The following is a 9,114-nucleotide window of genomic DNA, read 5'->3' on the forward strand; positions in this document are numbered from 1 at the left end:
GTGGGACCCAGGCAGGTGAGCTCTGAGGGTGTGTGCCTGCCAGTAGCGTCACTGTTAGGAAATTTGCACTGGCCCACTTGTCCAATGCTGGATCCCCGAAGCGCTTTGGTGGCTGGGGGCTGTCTGCATTTCCAGCCCGGGCCCAAGGCTGGGTGCAGCCCACGAGGCTGGCTGGGCGTTGCTGGCCCCAGGGCATGTTAGTGGCTGGGGGTGCACAGCTGGGCAGTGTGGAGGATGTGCGAGGTGCACTGTGACAGCTGTGCACCCCATGGCTGCATGGGGCACCTGTGCAGCTTTAACAAAATTGGCTGAGCCCAGGGCCAAGGCCAGCAGGATTGAAATGGGTGGGTCCTCAGGAGAATTCGTGGGTGTGGCACGCTGCTAAAGGGTTAGGTAGCAAGTGTCTGTGCAGTCCCACCTCCCGCAGGTGGCTCTGTGTTTATGCTGGGGTGGGAGAGAAAAATGGTGCCTGCCAGCTGCCTCGTTTTCAAAGAGGTTCCCCAACACATTCAAACTCAGTATGAGCAGATCTGTTTCCTGTTTGCGTGAACTGCCATGTGTCTGTTGCAGGCCGCTGTGTCTCTAAGGGTGGCGACCCAGCTATGCCTGGCCTTCCAGGCTGGCCCACTGCCGAGTCAGCTGACTCTTAAAGCCCAGGTTCCACGTCCCACTGGTTTTACAAACTCATGGCATCTGTCCCTCTGGTTTTTAAAGTTAGCTCCTTGGTGTGAGGGCCCTTTTCTTTGCCCTCTCCACACCTGCAACTCTCTCCATCCTGCAGACAGCCTTCTTCCGCCTTTCTGACCTTCCCAAACTTTCAGTTGTAGCTTCTTCTCTATATTTAGTTGTGGAGTTTGTTCTGCCACTCTTGGGATCACTCTCTGGTTTATTGGCTTGGATATGGACGGTATCTAGTTGAAAATGTGGGCTGTTGAGCTCAGGGTCCTCCTACTCCACCATCTTCCCAAGATCCCGCTGTTATCCTTTTTTTTTTTTAAATGATCAGACTATTACATTTAGTGATCCACAGCATGGGTACAAAAAAAAAAAATCTGCATTAAAACCCTTTGTTGGAATGCTTTACGCTTTCCACAGAACAGAAACTAAAATAACCTGTTATACAATTAGTCACAAATACAGTCCTCGAGTTTTTTGCCCCTACACATGATTATTGTCTAAAACATGTCTTCTTTGTTGCAGCTAGGTCCTGCCACCCCTGTGTTTGGCTGAGTTCACAAATCTGTTGTAACCTGGAGCTTCCCTGTCACTTCTCTGGCTCTCCTCCTGCTAAGCTTTGTTTTCTGGCAATAATTAAAAACTCTGCCTCTGCCGTAGCTACTGCTGCTGCTGGAACCACCGTAGCCACCTCGGTTTCATGGTTTGGCAAAGTATTGCCTCCACGACCATAGGGACCAGAGCTTCTGCCTCCAAAATTTCCTCCTTTCATGTGTTCAAAATTTGAGGATTGATTGTTGTCATTGACAAAATCATTATAGCTTCCGCCACCTCCAAAGTTGCTCCCATCATTACCAAATCCATTATAGCCATCCCCAGTGCCACCACATTCACTACCACATCGACTGCCCCCAAAGCCACCTCGCCCACTGAACTTCCCTCCATGACCAAAGTTGTCATTCCCACCAAAACTACCTTCACGACCACCACCAATGTTTCCAGAACCACTTTGACCTCTTTGGCTGGATGAAGCACTAGCCATCTCTTGCTTAGATAGGACTTTCCTTACTTCACAGTTGTGCCCATTCACAGTATGGGATTTTTTTTAAATGTATTTCCTCTTCCTTATGATTTCTTTTTTTTTATTTTAATGTTTTTTTATTATATTATGTTAGTCACCATACAGTACATCCCAGGTTTCTGATGTAAAGTGTGATGATTCATTAGTGTGTATAACACCCAGTGCACCATGCAATACGTGCCCTCCTTACTACCCATCACCGGTCTATCCCATTCCCCCACCCCCTCCCCTCTGAAGCCCGCAGTTTGTTTCTCATAGTCCATAGTCTCTCGTGCTTCATTCCCCCTTCTGATTACCCCCCCTTTCTTTATACGGCACCGGAGGAGATAATGCTAAGTGAAATAAGTCAAGCAGAGAAAGACAATTATCATATGATATCTCTCATCTATGGAACATAAGAACTAGGAAGATCGGTAGGGGAAGAAAGGGATAAAGGGACACAGTATGGGATTTTTGAATGACGATCTTGTCTGCAGAGTCATGATCACCAAATGTTACACAAGCAAAGCCTCTCTTTCTGCCACTGCCTCGGTCAGTCATGATCTCAATCACTTCAATTTTCCATACTGTTCAAAATAATCTCTTAGATGATGTTCTTCAGTGTCTTCTTTAATGCCACCAACAAAAATCTTTTTCACAGTCGAGTGGGCACCAGGTCTTAGAAAATCTTCTCTTGAGACAGCCCTCTTTGGTTCCACAACTCTTCCATCCACCTTTTGTGGCGGCAACCACCTCCTCCTCAGGGGCATATGTGACAAACCCAAAGCCTCTGGACACTTGGTGTTTGGATCTCTCATTACCACACAGTCCGTTAGCGTTCCCCATGGCTCAAAATGGCTCCTCAGACTCTCATCGGTTCTTTCAAAGCTCAAACCTCCAATGAAGAGCTTCCGCAGCTCTTCAGGCTCTTTGGGAGACTCTGACTTAGACATGACAGCGGTGGGACAGGAGAGTAACGACGCTTACTCCGCGGCATCCACGCGCCCCTCTGTTATGCTTTTTGATGCCTCTTTATGTCTTGGAGATCTGGCAAATATTTATTTGGTAAATTATCAGTCTGTACCCTTATGGCTTCCAGGGTTTGCACCTTAATTGGAAAGACTTTCCCCAGTCCAGTATTTTATAATTGTTTGTACATGTACATGAATAATAGAAATATAAAAGCTACTCATGTTTTTCTAGTATTTTGTATGGTTTTTACTTTTAATATTTTGCCGTATCTTAAATTTATTTTGAAGCGTTGCGTGAGGGGTACAGCAACATTTTTTCTCAAAAGATTAGCTGTTCTAATACCATTTACTGAAAAATTAATCCTTTTTGCACAAACTGAATTTCTGATATCATAAGTTTCATGGGTTTTTCTAAAGAGTAGCACATACCTGGCATAAAGTAAATATTCAATATATATTTGGTAAGTAAATAAAAGAATTGTGAAAGTACCCCCACAAATCCTGTTGTTAGCTTAATTAAGGTTACATTGCATATATGGTTGAATACAGAAAGAACTTATATAGTACACAAAATAGAATTTTCTAACTGAAAATCATAGTGTGTATTTTAATTTATATTTTATGCTGTATTGTTTTAATGTTTAATTCTTTTTATCAAGATTATTTCCACTTTTTAAAAGTTGATGTCTCTCATTTTGCCTTTCTGTCTTGTTATTTTCCTTCAAGATATTTATACTTTTTGCTTTCTTCCTGTCCTCTGTCCTATGTTAAATATGCTGTGATGCATAAGATCTTGCAATATAATCCATCCATGAGGATTATCTCAGTTTGAGAGGCTTGCATTGCCTTGCAGTACTGGTTGTATAATGAAGGTAATAAGCAGACCCACTCTCTGTCAAATGTAAGCTAACTTTGTGAAGGATTTGCAAAAGAAACGTGAATTTCTTAGAAAAGTTCTGATTCGTGGGATCTACTTTGTCTTTTTCTTCAAAATTCCGTACCTCCACAAGCAGTTGGTTGTGGGATCCTTGCTATTTTTTTTTTTTTTTAAATACTGTGCTTGCTGGTGGGTTTAGGAGAGCTGGGGAAATACAGCAGAGTTATATGAAAGTTTATCTCTTCAAACACATTTAGAGTGTAGGTCTTTCTCCTCCCTGTTTAAATTTATTCCTGGGTATTTTATTCATTTTGCTTCAATCGTGAATGAGATTGTTTTCTTAATTTCTCTTTCTGCTGATTTGTTATGAGTGTATAGAAATGCAACTGATTTCTGTATATTAATTTTGTATACTGCAACTTAACTGAATTCATTTATTAGTTCTAACAGGTTTTTTTTGGTTGAGTTCTTAGGGTGTTGTTTTGATTGGAGCATTTAGTCCATTTAAATTTAAGTTATTGATAAGTATCTACTTATTAACATCTTGCTAACTGTTTTCTGGTTGTTTTTGTAGATCTTCTCTGTTCCTTTATTCTTCTCTTGCTTTCGTCGCTTGTGGTTTGATGGCTTTATTTAGTGTTATGCTTATATTCCTTTCTCTTATTTTTTTGTGTATCTATTATAGGTTTTGGGTTTGTGGTTTCCATGGGGTTCATGTATGGCACTCTGTGTGTATGGCAGTCTATAGTAAGTTGATGGTCTCTTAAGTTCAAACACATTCTAAAAGCACTACATTTTTACTACCCCCTCCGATGTATGTATATAATGTCATATTTTACATCATTTTATTTTGTGTCTCTCTGGATGAAGTTTTATATATATATAATTGACTTTATTACTCTTGTGTTTTAACCCCCATACTGGATTTATAAGTGATTAATCTGTTACCTTTACTATATGTTTGCCTTTACCAGTGAAATTTTTTTCCTTTCATTATGTTCTTACTTCTAGTTATGACCTTTACTTTCCACTTAAATGATTCCCTTCAACATTTCTTATAAGGCTGGGTTAGTGGTAATGAACTCCTTTAACTTTTGTTTATCTGGGGAACTTTTTCTCCTTCAGTTCTGAGTGATGGCCTTCTCAGGTAGAGTATTCTTAGTTGTAGGTTTTTTCCTTTCAGCACTTTGAATATATCAGGTCACTATCTTCTGGCTTGCAATGTTTCTGCTAAAAAATCAGCTAATAGCATTATAGGATTTCCCTTGTATGTGTTTGCTTTTCCTTTGCTGCTTTTAAGATTCTCTCTTTATCTTATTTTTGCTATTTTAATTATTATGTGCCTTGGTGTGGACATCCTTGGGTTCATCTTGTTTGGGGCTCCCTGTAGTTCCTGGACTTGGATGTCTGTGAATTCTTAGTAATTTTGAAAAGAGGTTCCGCATCTTCATTGTGCACTGGGCCCAGAAAATTACATAGCTCTCATCAGGGTATGGCAATATCTCACTACTCTCTAGAGGAGGTGTTTATATATTGTTAATGAAAATAGTAAGAATGATAATCTTATCTATCAGTTTTCTACTGAGAAATTCTAAATATCCAAGATAACTGCATTTTTCCTTCTCCACTACATTTTCTGATTCCCTAAAGAGATATGAACATGCTTGATTCTAGATAAGGAAATAGAACATAACTGATATGCCAAAGATATGGGCTAAATTAATGCTGGGGTCAGGAGTAGAACCAAGACGTTTTAACTCCTGCCTTCAGGCATCATTAATCCCTGAATTGTCTGGATGCTGTGGATTGTAGAGCATAACCAACCAACAGCAGTAACACAGAACACTTGTTTGGATTGTTTTTTTCTCTCGGAAAATATACGGGCCCTGCTGAAATATATGTTGAGAGCTCTAGGTAGGGAGGAGGGAATAAACTGAGGCCGTGACCTGTAAGGGCTGATGGAAATCTCTTTGGGGCAACCAAAGACAGTCCTAATGGAGGGTTTATGCAGCCATTAGGAATCCAAGTCTAATGTGGTTCAGGTCTGTGGGAATCATATGAGATAACTTCATGGGGCACTTTTAATATGAACATCTAATGATTATCTTTAGTATTTCCTATTTTATGGTCTAAAGTATTGACTTAAAAAATCTGTTAAACACATATTTTGATTCTGCATGTATGTGCAAAAGGGACCACCAGAAGCAATTCTTTTGTTATTTTCTGTACTTCAGTATCTCTGGCATGAAGGACAAATGTTGTGAGTTGGCTTGACAACCAGAGACCAGAATGCTTTTCCTTCCAGAATTTAAAAAGTGGATATTTAGTCAATGAGCTTTCTTCTAATGACTTATTAATAAGAAAAGTTTTTTGGGGGGAGCAATGTCAGCAAAATGGTAGCGTATGAATTCCTAGTGCTTGTCCCCCCCTCAAGAAACATCAATTTGAACAACTATCCACACTTAAAAACCACCTTCATAAGATCAAATAATTCCATTTGAGGGATTACAGCACCTGGATATAGCACAGAAATAAGAAAAGTTGCATTGAGAAGGGTAGAAAAGATAGATTCACATAAAAAGTAAGGAGATCGAATCGATAATCAAAAACCTCCCAACAAAGAAAATCCCAGGACCAGATAGATGGCTTCACTGGTGAATTCTACCAAATATTTAAAGAATAATCAACACCAATCCTTCTCAAACTATACCAAAAATTTAAAGAGGAATGAACACTCCCAAACTTATTTTATGAAGCCATGTTCCCCTAATACCAAAGCCATACAAAGTCACTATCTAAAAAGAAAACTAAAGGCCAATATCCCTAATTAATATAGATACAAATTTCTCAACAAAAATACTAGCAAACTGGGTTACCTGGCTGGCTCAGTCAGTGGAGCGTGGAACTCTTGATCTTGGGGTTGTGAGTTTGAGCCCTACTTTGGATGTAGAGATTACTTAAAAATTAGATCTTTTAAAAACCTAGCAAACTGAATTCAAGAACACATTAAAAGGATCCTATACCATTATCAAGTGGAATTTATCCTTGTGTTGCAAAGATGATTCAGCATATGCAAATCAATAAATGTAATACATTGCTTTAAAAGAATGAAGGATAAAAATCATATGGTCATCTCATTAGATGCAGAAAAAAAATTTGACAAAATTCAACATCCTTTCATGATTAAAAAAACTCTCAACAAATTGGGTATAGAAGGAACATACCTTAACATAATAAAGGCCATATATGCAAAACCCACAGCTAACATCATACTTCATAGTGAAAGGTTTGAAAACTTTCTTATTAATACCAGGAACAGGACAAGGGTGTTGACTCACCATTCCTATCCTTATAGTATTGGAAGTCCTAGCCAGAGCAATTAGGCAGAAAAATCAACAAGGAAGAAGTAAAATTTTCTTTGTTTGCAGATGATATAATTTTATGTATAAGAAATCCTAAAGACTCCACTAGAAAAGTGTTAGAACTAATTAACAAATTCAGTGGAGTTACAACATACAAAACTCAACATACAAAAGCCGGTTGTGGTTTATACACTAACAATAAACTTTCTTTTTTTTTAATGTTTTTTTTATTATATTATGTTAGTCACCATACAGTACATCCCTGGTTTCTGATGCAAAGTTCGATGATTCATTAGTTGCATATAACACCCAGCGCGCCATGCAATATGTGCCCTCCTTACTACCCATCACCAGTCTGCAATAAACTTTCTGAAAAAAAAAAAACGATAATCCCATTTATAACAGCATCAGAAACAATAAGATACTTAGGAATAAACTTAACCTAGGAGGTAAAAGTTCTGTACACTGATGATTACTAGACACTAATGAAATCAATTGAAGAAAACACAAATAATTGGAAAGATATCTCAAGTTCATGGATTGGAAGTTTATAGATTAGAAGAATTTTAAGATATTAAAATGTCCATACTACCAAAAGCCATCTATATATTCAATGCAATCTCTATCAAAATTCCAATGGCATTTTTTACAGAAATAGAAGAAAAATCCTTCAATTTGTGTGGAGTCACAAAAGACCCTGGATAGACAAAACAATCCTGAAGATGAAAAAGGTGAAGGCATTATATATCCTGATTTCAAACTATACTACAAAGCTATAATAATCAAAACAGTATAGTACTGTCATAAAGACAAACATATAGACCAGTGGAACTGAATTGAGGGATTAGAATTGAACTCATACATATACAGTCAACTGGTAATTAACAAGGGAGCCAGGTATACTAAATGGGGAAAGGAGGGCAAACTGGATATTCACATGCAAAAGAATGAAACTGGAGCCCTGTCTTACAATGTCACTAAAATTACCTCAAATGGATTAAAGGCTTAAATGTAAGACCTGCAACTATAAAACTACTAGAAGAAAGCTCTCTGACATTATTTTCTTCAGTAATTTTTTGGATATTACTCCAAAAGCACAGCAGGAAAAGCAACAATAGATAAGTAAGACTACTTTGTACAGCATAAGTAACAGTCAATAGAATGAGAAGGCAATTTATGAAATGAGAGAGGATATTTGCAAATCATATATCTCATTAGGGGTTAGTATCCATAATATATAAGGTACTCATATGACTCAGTAGTAAAAAAGAAAAAAAAAAACGATTAAATAAATCAGCAGAGGACCTGAATAGACATTTTTCCAAAGAAGACATACACATGACCAATAGGTACATGAAAAGATGCTCTGTGTCATTAATCATTAGGGGAAGTGCAAATCAAACCACAAGGAGCTATTATTTCACAGCTGTTAGAACGGCTATTATCAAAAAGTCAAGAGACAACAAGTGCTGGTGAGGATGTAAAAAGGGAGCCCTTGTGCACTATTGGTGGGAATGTAAATTGGTGCAGCCTCTGTGGAGAATAGTGTGGAGGCTCCTTAAGAAATTGAAAATTGAAAGTCTACCATATGATCTGGCTATTCCACATCTGGGTATATGTCCAAAGGAAATGCAATCATTATCTTGAAGTGATATCTCCACCCCCATGTTTGTTGCTGCATTATTCACGGTAGCTAAGATTTGAACACAACCTAAATGTCCATTGTTGGATAAATGGATAAAGGAATATATATACAATGCAATATTGGCCGTAAAAAAGAAGGAAATCCTGTCTTTTGTAACGACGTGGGTGGACCTTGAAGGCTTACACTAAGTGAAATAATTCAGACAGAGAAATACTATATGTTCTCACTTATATGTGGAACCTAGGAAACCCAACTCGTAGAAATAGAGATTAGAATGCTGGTTTCTAGGGGCTGGAGGCGTCGGGGGAAAAGGGAGATGTTGGGCAAAGGGTACAAACTTTCAGCTATGAGATGAGTAAGTTCTGGGACTCTAATGTACAGCATGGTGACCATAATTAACAGTACTGTATTATATACTTTAAGGCTGTTAAGAGAATAAATCTTAAATGTTATGATGACAACAACAAAAAAGGTAATTGTGAGGGGATTAGAGGTGTTAGTTCACCTTATTGTAATTGTTTTGC

General features: G+C 38.4%; 1 pseudogene; it reads right to left on the reverse strand.

Moving 5' to 3' along the window:
• Positions 1 to 1,053: 1,053 nt before the first annotated feature.
• LOC103668198 lies at positions 1,054 to 2,926 on the reverse strand (annotated as a pseudogene).
• Between the last annotated feature and the right edge of the window lie 6,188 nt (positions 2,927 to 9,114).

The sequence above is a fragment of the Ursus maritimus genome (assembly GCF_017311325.1).
Source record: "Ursus maritimus isolate PB19 chromosome X unlocalized genomic scaffold, ASM1731132v1 scaffold_X1, whole genome shotgun sequence".
NCBI classification, from domain to species: Eukaryota; Metazoa; Chordata; class Mammalia; order Carnivora; family Ursidae; genus Ursus; species Ursus maritimus.